The sequence below is a fragment of the Pinus tabuliformis genome, chromosome 1_2, assembly GCF_031772625.1.
Source record: "Pinus tabuliformis cultivar Carrire ecotype Pingquan chromosome 1_2, CPIR1, whole genome shotgun sequence".
Taxonomy (NCBI): domain Eukaryota; kingdom Viridiplantae; phylum Streptophyta; class Pinopsida; order Pinales; family Pinaceae; genus Pinus; species Pinus tabuliformis.
The window spans coordinates 1363918440-1363943726 of NC_142298.1; positions in this window are offsets into that span (position 1 = coordinate 1363918440).

Consider the following 25287-nt stretch of genomic DNA (forward strand, 5'->3'; position numbering starts at 1 on the left):
ATGTTACTCACTTCATTTGCAGCAAATTTTTCAATTCAGCTCTTATGTACCCATACATTTTTTTGGGCTTATTGTACTTGTGATTATAATTGAGGGAGAGTTTAAGAATTTTACACATACATGAGATTTTGTGTGTGTGAACAGTGGAATTGTTGCAAGTTTCATTGTGTTTGGATAAATGCATGAGTGTCGACTTGTGCCGATTTTTGTCACATGTATGTCATATCGACTTGGAAGAGTTAATTTTATCTCCAAAGATGAAAGGGAGATGTTGGTGTATTAATACATGAGATGTGACATTCTTGTTATTTATGCAAATAATCGCCAACTTGTTGCACATGCTTATGTTTGGCTCTCAAGTCAATTCGGTTGCTTGAGGAAGTATGTTTTGTCGACTTATGTTTAGTCAATGATGTTTTTTTGACTTCTGTTAGTTGATGGTTTGTACACCAAGATGCAAGAGTACATGGCGATGTTACATGATGTGACAATTGTTGCTTTGGAGGAGCAAAAGAAGAGGTCGTCGATTTGCATTTCTTGCATAAAGTGTTTCTTCATTTAATGGTTGTATTTGTGACAAGATGTCATAGGATTTTGGAAGGCCCATTCTTGAGCAAGATACTCATGCTTAGCCTTCATTCTCAGATCATGACATGAGTAGTATTTTGAACTAGAGGATGATAGAAGCAAGAAGTGAAAGTTGACGAGATGCCAAAACTTTGTAGCCATTGTAGACCATTGTGTGTGTTGATGCCAATGTTCTTAGTGGGAAGGCTATTAGATTGTATCAATTTTCCAAGCATGGAGGGATCGATCTGGTACAAAAAAGGCTTTTTGCAACCAAAAATTTTCCAACAAGTGTTGCATTGGGTCAGAAACAAAGGAGAATAGTGGTTGAGGGACATAGCCATTTGCAAGGCAAGGCATGTCAGTAAACCCAAGTGGTTTTCATGGAGATTTCTTCAAGTAGAATCAACTGATAGAACTTGGAAAGGAGAATAGTATTTAGCTCTCATCATATAACCAGCTTTTGTGTGTCCAAAATCCTATTAGTGGGAAGGAGTGATCAAAATCTAGATCAGGGTCAAAAATTAGCTCAAAAATCCAAGTGCTCGGAATCATTTGAAACCTGAACAATTGCGCCTGTCTCGTCAAAATGATCCCAATGCAACTGATTTCATTCAAAACAGAGTTCGTATGAGGAATATAGAGCCCAATGACCCCTTTGGCAAACATAAGAAATTTTGCAAAAAAAAAATGCCTAGTCACTAAATAGTCAACAGTTTGTACTACTAACGTGGCAGGTGACTGGGCAGGGTCAACATCAATCAATGATTAATCAGGTTATGACAAGTGTCAAGTTATTATTGGTTTTCAAGTGTGGTGCGTTGGCAAGATTTGATTGGTTGAAGGTAGTCCAATGACGAGGGGACAAGTGGCAAGCTCGGAGGCCACCACATGTCCCTCCCCAAAGGATCGGTGGCATATTGGCACACAGTAAACTTTTTATGGAGGCATCGGGGTTTGAGCCCACGACCTCCTCTGCACAAGCCAAACACATTACTATTACACGCACGTTATGCTTCTTAACCAACTATGGAGTCTGCGCATACTTAAAGTTTAAAATGTATGTGGTTGGGGGTTTGGAGGGCTAGCCCTCCCATGTAAACACTCCTCGGACAGTTAATGGCTACGGTTATAGTTAACCATAAATCGCAACATTAAACCATAACCATGACGTTAAACCTATGACATGTGTCCACTCCATAACTTCCGGGCTACAACAAACTGTAACCACGACTCATGCGGTTACCACTTCATGTGTCCACCTCCAATAAAAACGTCAGGGTAATGGTTAATAAAACCACTGATTAACTTTAATCTCATATTAGTATTTAATTGATCTAGTTTAACCATTAATTAACCTCCAGTTAAGAAGAGTTTAATTCAACAGAGTGATGCAGGAGCATTCAGCTCAACATTATCATTGTATTTTAGTAGACATAGGGGGTCTTTTGTTTCAGGGAAGTTGGTTTCCTAAGTATTGAATTAATGTAATTATTAAAAGTTTTAAGTGATTTTAATGAGAGAAGCTTGAATAGGATTTAACTGAATATAGTGAGGCATATTTGTAAATATTCTCGAATCTAGGAAAATATGAGAGATCTAGGATAGTTGAGAGATTGAGGGATTTGATAATTGATTGTAAAACTTATATTAGGAGTTAGTTCATGATTTTGTGGATTTGAGAGAATCCTTAGGGATGAGGAAGAGATTTTAGGATTTTCTTGAGAGGTTTATAGATCTAAACTAGGAATTGGTTTTAGAATCCTTTTGTATAAATGTAAGCCAAAAAGGCATAGATGAGATGGTGAGATAGTTAGACAATTAAGCTAACTAGAGGGTGACTGTAAGCCTACAGGTAGATTGTAAGCAAAGGCCACTGACATTAGAAAATCAGGCCAAAGATAGTGAGACTGTGTAAATGTTTGTTTATATATACAAATATGAATTCCAAAATTGTATACGTGTGTGGTTTGAGTATCGAATGATGAATTATGAATGAATCAGAGTATTCTGTATAACATATGTGTGCAGGCAAAGTCGAGGCGAATACACAAAGGAGAAGAATAATACAAAGGATCGTAATGGACATTTGAAACCATTTGAAGGATCAAAGTGAAAGATCTGGAGGGATAGTAATGAAAGAACACGCATACTTAAGCTCAGGAGGAATTGCACAACAAAACAGTGAAGGGCAAGAAACCTTAGAGTAATCTGAAACCATGGTCAAACTGAAGAAATGGCATACAATCCAAGCGAAAAGGGGAATGAGGAAATAAAGTATCAATACACAATAATCGTTGGATCTAACAGGTCAACAGACAGGATTAAATCGCAGAGAACAGGATAAGTGAAATCGCATCGCAACATATCTCAAGAGTGAGTAAATTATCCTTAAGCGATGGATGATTGTGACATGCGAAATCATTGTTGACCGTTGGATCAAATGTTTTTATCAATGGTGGAGAATTGTTGTTCAATCTCGCATCACAATGTTTCAATAATGAGGGATGAACCTTTGGCCATAAGCAATTGCAATGTGCGACATTGCGAAGTGTGATGTAAGCGGAATGAGAAGCCTTGCGACATGTGTTATAGAGAAAATCTGAGAAGGTAATGGACTCAGGTTTATTGTACTTAGAATCCAATGTGTTATCGCATATCGGATGCGATGGAGGAAGTCATGTGTTAGTGTGACCTTGAACAATTGTGATTGTGATAAGGCATGCATCAAGAAATGTGCAGAGACAAGGAATAAGTGGAAAATGTATGGCTATGCATGCTTTTGTGAATATTTCTATTGTATGAGAATCGTGATAGAAATAACCTCGATATATAGATTTGTGGTTAAGTTGAATATAACCAATGGATAAAGAGTGGGTAAGGTTATATATGTGTGGGCATTAAGGGCTAACAAAGGGTTCATTAAAGTTATATGTGAAGGTTATGAGTGTTAAATAAAGTCTTGATTGAAAGGATTGATGAAGGGCATGAACTGTAGTTAGTTTATGGAATTGTTTCCTCAAAGGTTGATAAATCATTCCTTCAAGAATTATTAAAAGGGGCCTTAACCATTATCTAATGAAGATATGACCCAGCAGGTCATATTTATTCCTGGGGCAAAATGCTTTATGCATTTCAATATGCATACTATGGGTAAAAGTAGGTTTTTCCTGCATCAAAGTGGTAGTAGAGCAGAATAAGATTCTGTGTGCAAAAGAAGGGACAAATTATTGCTAACAGTTGGTGATTTCGACCAAGGTGAAGCTGGGAGATTGGTAAGAGTAACACTAATCTTGTAATTTCTGCATTTTGATAGAATGTTCAAATTTTGAGAAAAGTAGAGCAAGTGATTTATGGCCAATGAATCCATATAATTGGAATTGTGAAATGTTTGAAATTGAAATTGGAGAAGAACCATTAAGTTCTTATAGGTAGGTGAGTAAGAATTAAGAAGAGATTGCAGAAACATAAAGAATCCACATCGATGTTTTGAAGAATGGAGATTCACTCGAATGTGAAGAGTGGATGGAGATTGCTTGTGAAATCATGCAGGTATTGTTTTATTTAACTCTGATTTGAGTTTTGTTGGATAAAGAAATAGATCGAAGATTGATAGTTGCAGGTAATGAAGTATCTCAATAAAAGAAGATCAAGCCTTAAGAAGCAGTAATGAAGGACACTGGTAAGGATTTCTGAGTGGAAGAAAACTCAACGAAGTATAAATTGCCACTGATAGTTAAGCTTTGCCAAGAGAAAGCCGGAAGATTGAAAGAAAGAATCAGATTCCAAATCTGATTGATAGTAGCTAAATGTTGAAAGTTTGCACAGTGGAAGCATGAAGATTTGCTGAAACAAATTTTTAGAAATGTTAAGATCCTCAAGATAGGTGAGGGTATGCAAATTTGTCTAATGATTAGCAAATATTGAATGAGTGAAATTTTAGAGGCAGGATTACAATAGTTAAATTGTAAGAGTGATGTTTGCAAGTTATTGAAGTAACAGAGTTTGAAGATACAGCTGAAGACAAATGAAAAGAACAGTCCATTCAAAGTGCAGGTGAATGGGGAGACAAGATCAGACAAATATCTTGAAGGTGAGATGAAATGTTTTTATTTTAATTTGATTTGAAGATTGGAAATTTGTGGTCTTTGTATTGATGCAAAAGTATTGTTGCAACTCCCAAAAGCAATTCCACGGAGGATGTGGGTAGAATTTCTAGGAGATGAAAGAAGTTGGTAAGAGTTTCTAAGTGAAAGTAGAATGTGGCGGAACCTTGAGGAATTCCAACAGGGATTGGATAAAGAGGACAGTTGTGTTCTTAGAAGATGCAGATGAGTTGAAACCTAGAAGGAGCAAAGAGAAGTGCTTAAAGGAGGTTCCAAAGATAGAGAACCAAGTGCTTGCCAAAAGACCAAGTATAGAGGAGAGTTTGGTGAGGTAGGTGGCAGCAAGGAGGACTTGCTATTGTAGAGGCTTTAGTGCAACTCATAGTGAAGTGAGTGAGGAACTCATACAGATGGAGAGGATGATGACTAGTGACAGTCATAACAGAGGTTCTGAAAAAGATCATAACAAAGGACAAAAGAAGAAGGATGCCAAGGCCAATGGCATGAGAATGAGTGATGAAGAATATGATAGAGAAATGGCTGAGATATCAGTTCAACTTGAAGTATTAATGGAAATGTTGCAGAGAAACGAAATGGACCATAAAAATGGTTATGTCATGAGAAAGAAAGTGAAGTGGCAGAGGCTATAAGAGACGAGGAATCAACAGGTGAATATGCAGTTAATAAAGGAGTCGAGGGAACTTGAACAGATTTTAGATGCCAAATTGGAGACATAGAAGTTTGAAAGAGTTGAGCTACAGCATAAGGGAGATGTTCAAGAAGACGTTGAAGTTTTGATATGTGAACCAAAACATGGACCCATTACTTTTTGAAAGTGATGAAGAGACAACGGAGTTTCATCATATGAATGACTCAGAGCAGCCAGAAGACTTGATGACTGAAGCATCAAATGAGACCGTAAGGACTTGTGATTTTAAACCTAATAATTTGTGTATGGTTGCAAGTTTGGAAGAAAATAGGCAGTCTTTTAAAGCTATTAAAAAAATGAAAGAATACCTTCCAGAGAATGAACGTTTTGAAGCAAAATATGACAAAAATACTCAAAAAAAAATAGTTCGCTACGATGAACAAGTGCAGAGAGGCATCATTAAAACAGATGATGTTGGAGCGAGACTTGTTGATAGTCTCAATAGTTCTTTGAGTTTAAAACATCATACTGATGTGCTGATAGAGGAGTTAAAGGAGAGATTAGAGAAACAAATTGAAAGGTTTCCAGAAGAAGAAGAAGAGGTACAAAGGCCTTATATTTTTTATTTTGATAATTGTCTTATGAGTGCAGATTTTGTTGTAGAAACTAGAACATATTTGGCACATGTGGACAACCAAATGAAAGAGGAAGAGGAGGAACGTCTATTGAAGGATGTTAAGAATGGTTTAGCAGAGGAATCAGGACCATGTGATGATGGGCCAATAGCAAATGAAGAAATGGGAGATTGTGTAAAATTTCCAAAATTTACTACAAGTACAATCATTGAATTATATTGAGAGTTAGACTTTCAAATGAGGAAGATGGAAGAGCAGAGGATAAATGTTCAGGGTAAATTGCTGATGAAGGATGACAAAAAGGTTGTCATAAATGAAAGGCAAGAATAAGTTGACAAGTATAGAAAACAGAAGCAGAAAATTGTGCTAAAGGACAATATGACAGCGGCTGAAAAGGTGCGAGACAATAGTGAACAAGAGAGTAAGGATAAAAGAGTGGCAGTAGTAATGGAAATTTAGCGATTAAGAGTTCAAGACAATCAGCAGACAAAGGATATACTAGACAGGGAAATTGAGTTGATAAGAAGGTTAATGATGAAAGTGTTTTAGAAGAAGATAACAACAAGAAAGGAGAGGAGCGATAACAAGAGGAAGACAACAGTAGACTATGAAAGCATGGAAAGTGGAGCATTACAACATAAGGTATGGAGACCTGGAGAACAACAGCAGCAATAGAACAATTGACAAGCAAAGACAGATTACAAAATAAAGTCTGGGATCCAGGAGGAATCAATTATCCAGACTTATGACCAGGTGGTCATAAATTTTCTTACATGGGGAGTCTGATGTAGGAGCATTCAACTCAACATTATCATTGTATTTTAGTAGACATAGGGGGTCTTTTGTTTCAAGGAAGTTGGTTTCCTAAGTATTGAATTAATGTAATTATTAAGAGTTTTGAGTGATTTTAATGAGAGAAGCTAGAATAGGATTTAATTGAATATAGTGAGGCATATTTGTAAATATTCTCGAATGTAGGAGAATATGAGAGATTTAGGATAGTTGAGAGATTGAGGGATTTGAGAATTGATTGTAAAACTTAGATTAGGAGTTAGTTCATGATTTTGTGGATTTGAGAGAATCCTTAGGGATGAGGAAGAGATTTTAGGATTTTGTTGAGAGGTTTATGGATCTAAACCAAGAATTGGTTTTAGAATCCTTTTGTATAAATGTAAGCCAAAAAAGGCATAGATGAGATGGTGAGATAGTTAGACAGTTAAGCTAACTAGAGGGTGACTGTAAGCCTACGGGCAGATTGTAAACAAAGGCCACTGACATTAGAAAATCAGGCCAAAGATAGTGAGACTGTGTAAATGTTTGTTTATATATACAGAGATTAATTCTAAAATTGTATAAGTGTGTGGTTTGAGTATCGAATGATGAATTATGAATGAATCAGAGTATTTTGTATAACATATGTGTGCAGGTAGAGTCCAGGTGAATACACAGAGGAGAAGAATAATACAGAGGATCGTAATGGACCTTTGAAACCATTCGAAGGATCAAAGTGAAAGCTCTGGAGGGACAGTAATGAAAGAACACACATACTTAAGCTCAGGAGGAATTGCACAAAAAAAAAGAAAAGGGCGAGAAACCTTAGAGTAATCCGGAACCATAGTCGAACTGAAGAAATGGTGTACAATCCAAGCGAAAAGGGGAACAAGAAAGTAAAGTATCGATACACAGTAACCATTGGATCTAATAGATCAACGAATAAGATTAAATCATAGAGAACGAGATAAGTGAAATTGCATCGCGACATATCTCAAGAGTGAGTAAAGCGTCCTTAAGCGATGGATGATTTCGACATGTGAATCATTGTTGACCGTTGGGTCAAATGTTTTGATCAACGGTGGAGAATCGTTGTTAAATCCTACATCGTAATGTTTCAATTATGAGGGATGAACCTTCGGCCATAAGAAACTGCGATGTGCGACATTGCAAAGTGCAATGTAAGAGGACTGAGAAGCTTTCCGACATGCGATATAGAGCGGACCTGAGAAGGTAATGGACTCAGGTTAATTATAGTTGGAATCTGATGTGTTATCGCATATCAGATGTGATGGAGGAATTCATGTGTTAGTGTGACCTTGAAGAATTGTGATTGCGATTGTGATAAGGCATGCATCAAGAAATGTGCAGAGACAAAGAATAAGTGGAAAAGTTATGGCTACACATGCTTTTGTGAATATTTCTATTGTATGAGAATCATGATAGAAATAACGTCGATAGATAGATTTGTGGTTAAGTCCAACATAACCAATGGATAAAGAGTGGGTAAGGTTATATATGTGCAGGCATTAAGGGTTAACGAAGGGTTCATTAAAGTTATATGTGAAGTTTATGAGGGTTAAACAAAGTCCTAGTTGAAAGGATTGATGAAGGGAATGAACTATAGTTAGTTTATGGAATTGTTTCCGCGGAGGTTGATAAATCATTCTGCTAAGAATTAATAAAAGGGGCCTTAACCATTATCTAATGAAGATACGACCTATTAAGTCATATTAATTCCTAGGGAAAAATGGTTTATGCATTTCAATATGCATACTGTGGGTAAAATAAGGGTTTTATCGTGTCACGAAGTTTTGGGAGTGCCCTCGAATTTCAGCCCTAACTACAAAATTAGCGGAGCTAATTGGAGTTCGTCCAACTTTGGTGGAGGGTTACTAGGAGAAAACTATTTATGTCATAACGTGGGCAAAATTCGACCAAATAAAGAGCAGGAAAAGGTGTTCCAAGATAATTTGGACATTCTAAACAATGGAATAGGTTGCAGAGGTAGAGAGGAACTTCTGTATTTGAGTTTTCAACGTTGAAGTTTAAAGAAGCCTAGGGCCACCACGAGAGGAGGTCAAGCCCAGATCAATTATAGTCCAATTGCAAAGCTTTGAGAGCCATATTTGGGGTTTTTGGATGCTCTGAGTCCATTGAAGTAGGTTTTAGAAGATGTAGAGCACTGTAAACTATATTTTTTGATATTTTAAGCAAATACAAAGGCCCACACCATGGAAGCTTGACCAAGGAGATGTAGCCCAAGAGGGATGAACTCCTTTATCAAAACACTATGTTAAGTGTTTTTCTTGATGGTTTGTGGTAAATTTACTTATTGTTGTTCAACACTTGTCTTTCATGCTATTCTACTCATGATTATAACATCAAACTTGACATAAATTTACCTGTTTTGATTTACAAACACCTAAGAAAACCTATGCACATGAAGCAATGGACAAGTATTTTTTTTATAAATATCGAGTTGAAATTAGCACATCAGAACTAACATTCATATACATATTGAGTTTCTTATTTACATATAACAAAGTGATGATGTCTATTTGTCAAAATTATTTCAATATACCGATGTTATAAGGTGTTGGACAGAGTGTTGCCTCTAATTGGCATTGGAAACTGGCATTAAAGATTGACATTCGAGATAATAGTGTAGTTATTGATGTCAAGGGAAATATTAGGTTGGTATGTGTGGTAATTTTATGAGAACCATCATAGTAACAAGGCAAGGGATCAGTCCTTAAGAGACTTATGACTCTAGATAGCAGATGTATGGCTCAAAGGCTTATTCATTGCAATTATAACATGCGTAAAATATCAAGTGAGGTACCCCCACAAAGTGCCTAGATGGTTATCACTTAGAGGTACATTTCCAATGATATATGAAACTTAGAAAATATCCCAAGGGTTGAAATGATAAAGTGTTTTAAGGTAAGGAGGTCTACCTTTTCCTAAGTGTTCAGAGGTCCAGGTCAATTATGAAGAAAATGGGGAATGAGCCAAAAAAGGATTTAACTTTGCAACTTACTTGACTTATCTGGATGTTTGGGTCCATCAAGTTGTTCGCGAATTCAGGTGAAGAAGAGTCTTGAATATGGACCTATGGTAATATTTCCATGATTTTTAAGGTTCCACTATACATCAAGCATTTAGACTTGAAAGGCTTTTCAAAATAAACATAAGAAAAGAACCCGAAGTCGACCTTTCCTATTTGTATAGGTTGATGACATGGTAGTGAGACATGGCTAGTGAGGTGGCATTGACTAGACATAGGTGGTTACATGTCATGCTAGGCAAGCGAAACATGGTAGGCATAAATGGAGTTTTTGGATGGCCAAGTCAGTCAAAATCATCTGACATGGGGCACTACTCAATTGTTTCCATATGGTAGGATGACATCATAATGATATACAATGTGTTGATAATGGATGATGTGTAATAAAAATGGGATTCATGCCAAAGGTAAGATTTTAAATTAATTTTTAGTTGTCTAGATTTTTCAAGATTCTATCGAAGACTGGATATTGCGGATCAAACAAGAGTTAGTTCGATAGTTAGGAAATTAGGGTAGTTTACTTAAGAACAACAGTGAAAAAGGCCTGAACTCAAATAAGAGCATGAGTGCATCATGTGTAAAGAATTTGGTCAGTATTGTGATCACATGGAAATGTGTTAAAATATTTAGGACCATAGATAGTTAGAATTTGGTGCCAAGTTCAATTATGAATTAAAAAATATGTTGCATTATTGGACAATAGAGAACTGAAAAAACAGAGGATCCAATCTGATTATAAGAAGTATTGGGTAATGACCAGTTGAGAGGAAAGCAAATGATGAATAATACATAAAGGTATAAGTAATATCAAAAGAAGAAGGAATGATGAGATATTGTGGTGGGTAACAATTAAAGACAAAATTTGACACTATGTAGTTCATAACATAACACCTAAACTATAGAACCATAATTTTGCAAGCCAAATGTGAGCTAACTTAGAGATGAAATATTTCTTCAAGAAACAAAAAATTAAATAAAGTTATTTCTCAAGTCTAGTGTGAAGTGAATGAGGATCATGTTCTCAAGCAATGTGATTTTTGTCTTAGAACAAAAAACCATACTGCCATGAAGTATTTTATGTAGCTTGAGTGTGAATGTGAAGTGTGTGGTGAGAGGAGCTGAATAGGGCATCACATTAATTGCAAAAGAGTAGTGTTGTGGAATGTGTATGTATGTCCCTGTAGAAGAATTAATATCTTGATAATGCATTCGTGTGCTATAGAACTAGAGGTGATTGTGTAAGGGTAGTGGTATCAAATTGAAACAAAATTAAATAATGGAATCGGAGGTATTGGTTTGAAATTTTTATGAAAGCATAGATTTGACTCGAAAAAACATGTTGTTGCCTACACAGTTGTGAAGTCAATACCTCAAACCAAGTCTATGCTTATTGAACTGAGCCATTTGGGGCCTCCTATGAGTGGGTTCTCATAAGCGAATTGATGTAAATAGAGTTGGTTCTTTGAAGTTACATCATAATAAAAACAATCTTTGGTCATTTTTCTCTTGGAATGGTTTCCATGCTAAAATCACTATGTATACTTTTGATTGCATTCTTGTTGTGTGATTGTTTGTAATTCTATAAACATTTTGTTTTAAAGAACAGTAAAATTTGCAATCCATTGATAGTGTTGGAAATTTGCCAACGAACAAGGGGTATCCCTAGTGTGAAGTCCCACTTAGGCCTCACACTATTTAGAGTAGGAGCCCCATCTAGAGTATCAATTTGACCACCCTAAAATAAGGTTCGTCTTGGATTTAATGAATAACATAAGATATTATGCACATATACTTTGAAATTAGAAAGTAACTTGACACTGTGAAACACCAATTGCAATGTGAAAAGGAAACTTTCACCAGTGGAGATAAGAGTGAGTCTCTACAAGGAAAGTAAAAGTACTATCCTAAGAGAGGCACGAGAGAGAAATAAAATAATGATTAGTTATCTAATGAAATAATTCACATATACACAATGATAATTAAAGAAAATACAACAAGATTTCAACAAGATAATCATAGTTCAATTTCTTTAGTACATATGGAAATAACATATACCCCAAAAATCTAAAAAATAGTCTTAAAACATTCATGATACATGCATGAAAATTTGTTGGCTCTATGAGCTTCTATTATTTAGTGAAAAATCCAAGTACACAATTACAATCATGATACATTAGTTCTAATAGCGGAATATTAATTCACTTCTTGTTCTCCAAGGGATGATCCTCTCTCCTTTGTCAAGCTAGAGAGGCCAAAGTTAGCTCTCCAAAGCCTAAGTCGCCATGACTCTTCAACTACAATGATGAACCTTGGATTCCTAAAGGACATTAGAACTTCTATAAGATTCTCTTCTCCACATATGACTTTTCATATTCCATATGTGACTCTTGGACTTCAACACATTACCTTTTGTCATTTTCCATTTGATTATTACATCATTATATCCACAAATGATGTGGAAATACACATGGATACACATCTTATTGTGATGACACTTGTACAAGTCACAACATGAAAATGATAACATGGACTTCGTGATGACATGGCAATGCCAAGTTCTTCTCTTTGTTGCTATGTATATCTTCTTGATGATAGACCTAATCAACACTTCATCTTCATGAATCATATATTTTTTTCTTAATCTTCACCATCCAAATGTTCTTGGATCAACATCAGGACCCGCTAATTTACCATCCAATGTCTTCATCTTGTCGTGGTACAGGATCTCTTCATGTCTTCAGGATAGGTCTTCTTTCCCCTTCTTCACTACAAGTGCTTCCTTGTTCCATCTCCTTACGATCTTCCTTGAGTATCACCTTGTCATGTTGAGAAGGTACTCATGTCAATCATGATAACTCATGACAAGGAAAAATCATTCTTAAAATCATCTATTCTATCTCTATTTTTCTTATTGAAGGAGCTTCTTGTGATAGACTTGTGAAAGGACAGAGAAAGAATGACTTTATGAAGAGGGCACAATTGAGCTCAACAAGGGCTTGGGAAAACACTATTGTTCACTAATATTACGCGATGTGGTATTAGGAGGGGATATTTAGAGTCTAGCATAGTGAGAAAGTGCAAGAGATAGTTTGATGAGCTTGCTGACTAAAACTATGCCACGCGCTAGGCTCAAAGGAAGGATACATTGAAGGTGCATTTGAGCTTGATAATGAGCAAGGGATGACCCCACTATTTACTAAAAGTTTACCATGCACTCAAGAAAAGAGAGAGAGAGACTTCTTGGGCACAAGGCGTAGTTACAAGAGACAAGGAGGAACCATTGTTGCTTGATAAAGCATTATGTGGCAGAGAGGCTTAGTGGAAAAGGATGTTTGACCATTTCTTGAGGATCTGGTATGTGCTTTGGAAGAGCTAGAGGACCCTTGTTTCTCTGAAGTTCACTTTTGAAAGGAGAGAAGGAATTTTTTCTTTCGGAGTGGACTTTTGAAGGGATAGAGGGTCCTTGTTTTCCCAAAGTGCACCTTATTTTCTCGAAGTGCACTTATGAAGGGATAAAGGGTCCTTGTTTTCCTGAACTGCACTTTTGAAGGGACATCCTTTTGTTGGGTACAGTCTTCTTCAATAGTGGTTGACTATTCACTAAAGATGCCATCTACACCTAGATTAGGGGAATTTTGAGGTCTAAAATGGCCCTCCTAAGAAAAATTTACAATGAAATAAACTTTATAGGAACCAATAGGATTGAAGATGATGATGTCAACCATGGGGGATGATTCACCATTTTTGGAGTAAAAAAGTAAAAAAATTAAAAAATAATAAAATAATAAAACTACTTTTTCAACTCGTATTTTCAACTTATCTCCCTGATTTTTTACTCAAATTTGAGCGAGAGTACTCGTTGGATGAAAAATTTAATTCCTCGTCCAAGGAGTACCCATGTTGTATACGTTCGATGGACCCTGCTACATGAAAAATGAATATTACATGAAAAAACGTGATCATTCACGTTTTTTCATGTATTTCTTATTTTTCGTGTAGTAGGGTCCATCGAAAGTATGGAACATAGGTACTCCTTGGATGGGGAATCAAATTATGCATCCAACAAGTGTTGCCGCTCGAAATTTGAGTAGACCCATAAGGAGATAAGTTGAAAATATGAGTTGAAAAAAAAATAGTTTTTTCTTTTTTCCCTCTAAAATTTGATGATGTAATCTAATATTATTTTATTATTTCTATTACTATTTTATAATTTTCCTAGGAGGCCCATTTTTGACCTCAAAATTCCCTTAATGAGGAAGGCTCACTAAAAGAGGAAATTGCATTGTTGGCTAAGGCAAGTAGTAGAAGGCAAGTCACTTTTCCCAAGGAGAGGCTTTATGCATTGTGAGCAGAAGACAACCTTGTATGGCATAGTCTTCATTTGCATAGGGCCACTAGAAATTCTTCATGTGATATATAAGGTAAAATTTTCCAAAACTTAGTGCAATGAGTTAGTATAAGTGAGAAGGGTTAGGTGACTATGCTTTGAAGGTTATGAATGTGCAACCATAGGAGATGACTTTAGGAAAGGCTTAGTGCACAGGTATAGGAGGGAGAGATTTTAGTAGTGAAGATCATGAATGATTTATGTTCATCATCTGGTGAAGGATGGAGGCTTTCATAACTTGCACTGGGTAGTAGTACCAACAAGAGCTTCGGGATAACTAATTGTGAGACCAATAAAGTAAGAGAGGGAAAAAGAGATGAGAAATACTCAACATAGATCACACACATAGAAACCATAAATGAAAGGTAGGAATATGCACAGGGCCCACGAAAAATAATCACACCTTGAAATGACAACAACTCGACACTTATTTCTAAGTACGAAAGTTAAAATGCCACATTGTGACACTTAGAATACAAATTGTGACACAAGGGTCAATTGTAACTAGAAAGTGTGCTAAGTTGTGGGAATGTGTCTAGCACATATTCTTATGATATATAAGACTATATAGTGTACAATATTGTGTGAGAACGAACTCTAGTTATGTGCAAAGGTGAAACACATATTGGAGTGAGGATAGTTAGAAGAAACACCTACAACAATAAGAAAATGTGGAAATGACACTTGCAAAAGATAAATGAAGATAACATGAAAATGATACTTATTAAAGTGAAAGAAAGAAAAAACAAGAACCAATAAAGTGAAAGAAACAAGCGATAGTTGAAAATTTTCTTTGAAATTTAAGTATGAATACAACCAAAATGGGAGGGACTATCAAGAGAGAGTGTGCAGGGATTGTCATCATAGCTTGTGTAATGCACTATCCTTATGGATTGCATGACACGATTCTAAGATTAAACGAAGAAGTGAACTCATGGACTCATCAATAACTAGGCATGTGTAGTGCACTCATGGACTCATCAAGGACTAGGAATGTGTGAGAAAATGTCTTTGACTCTTAGAATCTTATTATAAGAAGACTCAAATACTTTACGAAACATCAACTGACCATGATGTGACCAAGAGCAATCAGGGAATCACAGATTTTGAGATCCTCAATAGGCTCCAAATTTCAAGAGTAAGCAAAATTTGGAGGGTGTTAATCGCAACGTCAACATAATCATTGATTAATCCCCCCTTTTAGTAATTCCTTATTCCAAACAATTAGTATCATATCAAGTTCCTTTAGGAATTGTTTAGCCAATAGAAGCTAGATCCATAAGGAATCATGAAAATCCAATAAAATAAGGATGTATATTCAAGTAAAGTACTATTCCTTGATATAGACAATGACATATTATGGAGAGTCAAAATGGAGGCAGACATCATGTCTCTTGGGGTGGATGTATAGGTTGTTGTAGAGTTTTAATAGAGAATTCAAAAACTCCACTAACACATACTAATGAAAGGAGAGCCTATAACAATAATGTTAAGGCCAAGAATGTGATTATAGCTTATCTTAACCAATCCAAGCTTTTAAAGATGATGCACTGAAAATGAACAAAATAAGGGTAGGTTAAGCTTAGAAACTACTATGAGGGAGATGATAAAGTAAATCAAGAAAATATCCAAACTTATTGAATGAGATTTGAAAATCTTAGGATAACTTAAGATGAAGGAATAAAAAAATACCTCCTTAGTGTATATGAAATTGAAAATATTATTAGAGGACGAAATGAGGATAAAAAACATCAATTTATTGTAAAGAAACTCTTAATATCACTTCCAGTGAGATTTAATGCTAAGATCTTTGTATAGGGGAGATATCAGATCTGAAGACTCTCACAATGGAGTAGATGCATGGAACTCTCACTTCCTATGAGATGCGATCTGGAGGGGAGAAATCAAACCCAGAGAAGGAGTGTTCAAATCCTTGAAGAAGCATAAAGAAAGCAGAGGACATCAAGATTTCTATAGCTGTGACACAAACCAAGAGATGGCCCAATTTGTGAGAAATATTTAAAGAGCCTTAGGAAAGTATAAAGGTAATCTTTCTTTTAAGTGTCTTTACTATGGTAGAGTAGGACACTTTACATCAAAATTATCATATAAAAAGGTTGAGGAGGAAGGGAAAGAGAAATAGAAAGAGAAAAATAACAGAGACAAAGATTATAAATATCATAAGAAGAAATATAAAACTAAAAAGAGCTTCTACTCTAAGGAAGATTGTGAATTATCTAAGTCCAAAAATGGAGATCCTTTGAGGGAGAAAAAGAGGAATGGATTCTCATGGAATTTGAATCTGAGACAAAGTTTAAAGTCAAATCATATTCTAAAGAAGTAGTGGTAGATCTCGAGGAAGAACTAGTTATCTCACTCGAGGAGCTGAAGAAGACTATGAAGAAGAACATAATATTGAAATAAAAACTTCTAATAGCTAAAGAAGGTATTTATAACTTAGATAATGAATATTATAACCTTTAGAAATTTAAATTGGAAAAATACTTTAACCTCAAATATTTTCTAGTGCAATAGCTAAAAGAAAAGAAAAGGAGTAATAAACTAGAAGATGAAAATAGTGTTGGAAATAATACTGAGAGGGGGGGTGAATCAGTATTATCAGATCAATAAAACTTTTCAATTTCATGCTCAGAAACATATACGCGACTTCAGTTAAGTTAACCCGCGTGTACACGCTACTGTGTCTAAAGCAACTAGCGTATATCCAGAGATCTTATAATTCAGTTATCTTTAATCTTCAGTAGATGCATCAGAACATTATTAAGCATATTAACAGTAAACAGGTGCAGTATAACAGAACAAAACATCACACAAGAGCCACACACATGAACACCATGATATAAGGTGGAAACCCAATGTGGGTGAAAACCACCTGCTGCAAGTCATCTCAATCTTCTTCTTAATAAGAAAATCCTTTTACAATATTTGTACTGGTGCAGTCTTATACCAGTACGGGAGCTACAACCCCCTTTGCTCTTGTACTAGCCGATCCATTTACTAGTACGCAGGCTGCTACCTGCTACAATGCTCCAAAGATCTCCCTTAGCTTTTGTACTAGCTTAGATACTAGTACGTAGGCGCTGGCCTACAATCTTCTCTCCTCCAGGCATCACGTTTCATCAATTTTCAGACTGGATACACTGAAGCACAACACATAATCTGAAAGGCCACGTTTCATCAAATTTTCATACTGGACCCATAACTATCATTGAAACTCAAAACAATCATCAAACTCTGAATCACTGAAACCCTGTTAACAACACTGTCACCAGAACACAGAGCAGACACAGAACTCTGCAATAACCATCAGATCCATCTGCAACTTCAAATATCAAGCTTTACAATGTATACGCTACTTCGATGAGTCAAACCCGCGTGTATACGCGCTTTTTCCAAAGACAACCCGCGTACAGATCTAAAAATAATTTCTCATAACTTGCAGCTGTACTAGACATCAGTCATACTCATAATATTCATAGAACAATACATGCGTCAGTATGTAGATCTAGAATAAGCATCATAAAGATAGTTCATTTCAAACCATTTGATCCCGATCTCTCCTTAGATCTTGTTCTCCATCAGCCGGTGAGATCCCTCCTTAGCTCAGATCAAGCAATGCATCATCAACCCATAACCTGCATACTGGATCTCATACTTCTTCAGATATTCAAGACATTTCAGATACCTTTGCCTAATGATTTCCTTCTCCTTATATAGCCTTAGGCCTTGTTCAATACCAAGAGCCAAAACCATAGAAATCCAATACCATCAACTTCAAAACTAGGGATCAACACGTCCGTCGAGACACCAAGGTCCAAAACCGTAGGCACAACTTCCAAGGAATAACCGCCGTGGACCAAAGATAAGTTTTCCACATACACGCGCTTTTACTGAAGCCAACCTGCATGTACACGCGACTGGGTCTTAATGAACCTGCGTGTATGAACTTTCTCTTCTTCTTATAGTCTGATCATCAATTCCTTGCTGCTGATCTTCTGCACTATGATTTGTCATCATTGTGGTTTGCCATCAAGGACAACACTTGTCTCATAATGCCAACAAATAGGGCTCTAAAGATAGAAACATCAAAGAGGTGGGGAAAGACAAACTCAAGTGCATATGATGGAGATATCATATCGTTGAAAACTAAGCTTCAAGAATATGGGAGAAAAGAGGAGCTCCTTCGATTTGTGTACATAAGCCTTAGCATAGACAAGTATATGTAGGAACTAGGACTAGTGTTGTCTTTCCATGTATGTGTGTAATGCAACATTGTTAGGGGTTGAAAACCCTAAGGAAGAAAGTAATGCTAATGTGAAGAGAATTTGTGATCAAATCTTGTTGAAGCCAAGGGTTCACTTGTTCGTGTTTATGTTAGCTTGTTGTGGAACTTTGATGGTGGATATGGTTTTTATGGTTTCACCTTGCTAGAGTTGGGAGCTAGATGTTGTACCAATTTTGTTATAAATTTGTTCACATGTACTTCATTTATTCTATATACATATAAAGTATCTCACTATCCAAAATTGTGTGATATAATTTGATTTTCTTGATGGAGTTTCCTAATCATTAAGTAATTTCAAAGATTTATTATTGATGTTGATTTGATATAACATAGGTTTGAGACTATATTATGATTTGCTATATAACTTGGTGATAAAAACATATCTCTATAACATATATTATTATAATAAAGTGGGTTTTAGATTTTGTATATTTTGGAGAAGTGTGACCAGATGGATAAATCTTGTTGCAATTTGTTTGGGATCATCAACCACATGCATCGTCTGACATGTCTTTAGAAACCCAATTCAAACACCTTTTAACATACAACATATCAAAGTTCTCACTTCATAGATTCAAATTCAGCCTAGGAATACAACACTTCAACATAAAATAACTAGACACTTCAATTCATAGAACATGTACCATGAAATACACACTCATACTGAAAATTGTCTCAATGTGATTTTTTATAAAATCACATAATATGCCCAATATACAGAATGGAACCTCATACCTAAGAATGGAAGGATTGAATATTGACTTATATATAAATTAAATCTAATATAGAAGAAACATCTCATGCTAAACATGATCTGATGGCGTATAAAATATACACAAAATGGGTCTCATTGGTCACTCATTCACCATTTCCACCCTTGATGCTTGCCACCATCATTTGGATCTCAAAATTTATTATTTCTCCTCTTACTAGAAGATGGATCACAAATTTTATTATTTTTACCTGTTCTTCATCATATTTAGGATTACTGTCAAACAAGTAGCATTCTCATTATATGTTTTCCAAAATAAATTACAAACTTACAATCTAGTACCATATAATTATATCCCAGAAAACTCACTCGAGATTCTCTAATCAATCGATAGGGTGTCATTACCCTCTACATCAAGAACCGCTTAGCAATACCACCTTGCAAAATATACTTAGAGGTTAGTTAATAGTTTGTAGATGCAACATCTATGGGTTGATGGGATGCAAAAAGTGGCGGAGTTAGCTGACAATAAACACCTATGGGTTGTATTTGTGAAGGAAGTTCCTTCTTCAAGGAAATTTGGATACAAAATATCATGGAAATGTAAATATACTAGTGGACAATTAGCGGGAAAAATGTAGATGGTGGTGATTGATGTGGATGGGTAAGAATGAAGAACTAATAAAATGGAGGGACCTGTACACAGACTTATAATATTTCAATTAGTAAAAAAAAATTAAATAATAAAATGAATATTTAAGAAAAATCTAATTCGATACATCATACTTAAGAAGGGGAACATTTGGCCTCACAAGGTGGGCCTAGCTCCTCTCTTAGTGTTATTGTAATCTAATAAAACATCAAATGAATGCTACAATTATACTAAAAGCTAAAATAACCTATATTTTGGACAAAAAGCATTTGAAACATTTTGTAAGGAGGGATAGTTTTAATTCACCATACCTGGTGATGTGGTACATGAAATGAACAAATGACATTGAATGTAGTATTAGTGGATAAAACTAGTAGTGATGCATTATAGGGATAGGGGGTGCTATCATGACATAAACATTGCACATAACACACACACACACACACACACATATATAAAGATGATCATGATAATAACCTCCTCCATAAATCTATGTTACCTTATGCAACATTAGTGCATGAAACTAGCCCTAATGAATTATAGGGCTAGGGGGGTGCTATCAAGGCATACCAATTGCAAAAAACATATAACTACATAGATAAAGAAAACAAACAAACACACACATATTGTAAAGATGATATATATGTGTGTGTAAAGATGATAATTATACACACACACACACACACATATAAAGATGATCATGATACTAACCTCCTCCATAAAGTTATTTTACCTTATGCTCTCCTTTTGGTGATAATAGATTATCCATAGATGGTAAATATGTGAGGCCCAATTGAGTCTCCATGTGGGCTCGACTATGGAAGTCTTGATATAGATTTATATGGTCGAACAACACTCACATCATTAATAATTAGTGGCTCCTTGCATGATGATGCCACAAAGGTACCATGCGACACTAGTGTCTGAGTTAATGAAATTAGTGTTGTCTCAGTTTCAATAATGTTATTGATAACTAGAAGATGTTGGGATGGGGGTTCAACTTTCATATATGTGGATGAGAACCTAGTGCGAGGTTGCACTTGGCATTTTGGCTATCTTTTACAGACCCGCAATCAAACCCCTTGAATCCCTCCATGTCAAATTAATTGACATGGATTCCTGGCTAAAAATCTATCCATAACTTCCTTAAGAATTATAGAGGTACCTCCTTAATATTACAAGGAGGTTTATCAAACCGTAAACCACCTATCCGTCCAATTTTCTAGAAATGGATGATAGTTGCTCTATTCGATAAGAACTCATATTTTGGCTATTGGTATCAATAGTTTGTATCTTGGGTCAAAGAACAAAGAAAACAAACATTGTTTAGTAATGTTGATGTCTATGAATTGTAATTTATTTAGATTGCTTCTATAGTGTTCATACACTCTAGCCCTATAATGAGAAATATTGGTTAACTGGTTTTGGGCATTAGAGATGGATAATACAATTGATTTTAATGACCATGCAAGAGACACTAATCATGGCTCTTAAGTTTTTTGAAAATAATGTTTCGTTGACCTCAATATAGCTAAGGATGCATCAATTTCATCATTTCAATTCCTTGGCTTTTGTTTTGGGTTTGATAGTTCTACATTTTTTTTCAAAGATGATCGGCTTGATTTTTTATTAGTGATGCAAGTACATAGTCTCTCAAAAATCAAATTTCTAACTAGACCTTAGGGGTCTTCACAATTTTATCACGGAAGTTGGTTCTGTTTAGTAATTTCGTTAAATTGTAAATCTTTAATTTATAGAAACTTTTATAGTTATGAAGTTGTGTGAAAGTTTCCTTAAGGAATATAGTTAATTAGTTTGTTAGGATTAGGTGGAATTAGCTTCTATAATTAGGGAAATATGTAATCAAATGACACAGGATAACCCACATATACCCACAGTATGCATGTAAAATGCATATATCTGTTTTTCCCCAGAAATTTTAACTCTCTTCCGAGTCAAATCATCAATTCTTAATGGTTTAAGGCCCCCTTTATCAATCTTTGTAGAACGATTTATTAACTAAACACAGTCTGCCCTTCATTCATCCTTTCATTAGGACTCATTCACATCATTTTCATTAACTTTTCATTATTATCTAATGCACCCTCATGAACTCCCATTAATTCTTATGCCGCACATATATCCAATCCCCACTCTTACTTTAGTTATAATTGGACTTAAACCTCAAATCATCTATCGGCGCTAGTTCTATTATAAACCCTTTATAACAGAAGTTCATATAAAACATACCTTTTCTGCTTTTCCACAGTCTTTACACATTTATCAATGCATGCCTTATCGCTATCGCAATCGCAATTCTCCGCGGGTCACACTAACACATTCCTCCTTCGCATCTGATATGTGATTAACATAACCAGATTCCAAATACAATTAACCATGCCTATACTTTATCGGGTCCACTCCTATATCGCATATCGCAATACTTATCGGCTCGCTCCATCGTAATTTCGCATATCGCATGTCGCATTGGTTAAGGGCTAAGGTCTATCTCCCATAGATATTTGCGATGTGATCAAATCTCTGATCACATCAGACATCACAATCGCTTGTGGCCGAGGTTAGTTCACTCATCAACGAAACATTGCGATGCGATATTTATTAAAGCTCCTCCACCGTTGATCAGGGCATATGATCCAACGGTTCACAATGATGTCGCATGTCGCAAATCCTTGTGGGCCAAGATTAATTCCCTACCATTTAAATGTTGCGATGCGGGATTTTAACAATGATCCTTCCATGCAATTTGATCCCATCCGTTGATCTGGTAGATCCAACGGTGCCTGTGCATTAACACTTCATTATTTCATTCTTCTTTCCAATTGGGTTTTACGCCATTTCTCCAATGTTCCTCTGCGGCTTCAGTTATTTTAGTGGTTCTTCATCCTTCCACTGTCTCGCTACGCGACTCCCTCATGAGCTTAACTTCACATGTTATCTAACAAAGCCCCTCCAGAACATTAGTTTGGTTCTTTGAACGGTTTCAAAGATCCATTACAATCTGTTTTCTCGTTCTACTCCATGTGTTCGCCGAACTCTGCCTACATACATATGTTATACAAAATCTCTAATACACACAGAATTTATCATTCCATATTCGAATCACACACTTATATAGTTTTGAATTAATCTCTGTATATATAAATACACATTTACACAATTTCTCTCTCAGGCCTGATCTTCTAATGTCAGTGGCCTTTGTTTTACAATCTACCCGTAGGCTCACAGTCACACTCTAACCAGCTAACCTATCCAACCTATCTCACCCTTGATTATGTCTTTTAGACTTACATTTATACAAAAGGATTCTAAAACCAATTCCTGGTTTAGATCCATAAACTCCTCAACAGAATCCTAAAATCTCTTCCTCATCCATAAGGATCCTCTCTAATCCTAAAAATGATTCACTAACTCCTCATCTAAGGTTTACAATTAATTCTCAAATCCCTCAATCTCTCAACTATCCTAAATCTCTCATATTCTCCTGCATTCGAGAATATTTACAAATATGTCTCACAATATTCAATTAATTCCTATTCTCACTAAAATCTCTCAAAAGCCTAAATAATTACATTAATTCACACTTAGGAAATGAAATTCCAGGAAAACACAAGACCCCCTATGTCTTACTAAAATACAATGATATTGTTGAGCTGATTGCTCCTGCATCATCAAAGAAGAGGATTGCGAGTTAAACAACCTTCATTTTGTCATGATATATTTTCTAACTTATAGAAAAGAGAACATGTGTAAATTTTGGCTAATAGGTAGATATTTTCAATAGGTGATGATATGAGTAGTAGAAAGGATTGGTAGAGGAAGAGAATATCCTAGCATGGTTGAGAGACTGGGAGAAGTCTAAAGAGAGAAACTAGCTAACTAATTATGTAAATTAGGTGAGATTATATAGAATTTTATGTAGTGAATTGTGTAATTATCCTCTTATATATGTATTTTGATGTCTTTGTATTTGAGTAAATTTTTAATTATGGATTGTTGATCCCATGTGTCTATTGTTTTTGTGTGTTAATGGAATAATTGAATATAACCAGGCCAACTTTCCTACTTGTAACATGGTTTTAGCGAATAAGTGTTTTGGAAATTGTTATTGCATACAATTAGATATGATTCAATGTTGTTAGTGTGCAGATACTCATCTATATGGATGAGATAAATTCTCTTTGTTGCATATTTTGAGATGAAATCTATTGAGGTGTATTGAATCATGAATGTGAACCATGGATGATTCCCCAAAATGTCGTATTTGAAAGAACTTAAAAGGAAGGTATCATTTAAATAGACCTAATTGTAACGAATAGGAGAATAATCTTAGCCCTTCACTTAGCTGATATTGCGTTCCCAAACTTAATGCCATCACCCATGTAACTTGAGCATAAAAATGTCAAAATCATTGAATTGATTAAGTACATGGGTAGAGGAAACACTTAGAGCTGAGATGAAATGTGTACATTAATATTGAATATGAAGATTGAGAAAGGGGGAGAGTGAGAGTGATCAACCATTTGCTTCTCAAAATAAAAGGAATAGAGTAAGCAAACAATGGCATCCAAGAGGTGGTGTTTGCATCAATGATCTTTGATGTTTGGTGGTGTTGTCATCAGTTCTAATGGGGTTGATTGTTGAGCATGTTGAGAGTTGGTTGTTATTTATGTCAACTCTAGTCATTGATGTCAAGAAAATACAAGTTTGGGGAGAGCTTGTTGATGTTTTTATTGACTTGTCAATGCTCTTTGCGTGTGTTGTAGGTATGTCCAACTCTTGTTGCCAAGGGTTAAAAAGGATTTAAATGTTTTGTGTTAATGCTCTAATAGTGTTGTAAGGTTTAAATTAAGTGTTTTTTATAGTTTCTATGAGAGAGATGTTCCATCTCTAGCTTTCTACCCTCATGCTTCTCTAATAAAATTGAGAGATTATGATTTTAAGTTATAACAATACTGAAGAAGGAACTCTAATTTACTTTTCTTATTTGTATGTATTTTATAAAAAAGTTTTTTCACCCAATGTTGAACAAAATCTTTATAGCAAAGTAAATTATTATATATAAGTATGATAAAAGAATAAATATCCAAAAAAAATATTTTCTTGATAACAATTTAATTTCTAAAATTAATATCATAAAGTCTTCTGAAAAATAAAGAATCTCTTAATAACTATAATTATTATTTCATTTAAATAATATATACACATATATATATGACTAAGAATCCAACTCTTATGGACGGCACATGGCATCACTTATTGTGAATAACCCCAAAAATAAATTTGCAAAGTGGAAGAAAATCTAGAACCAAACTCACTGCCTATGCTCAAATGGAAGACTATTAATGTTATAAGAGTGAAGAAATTTAAAAATATTATAAGAGTTAAGAAATTTAAAAATAATTACACCATTT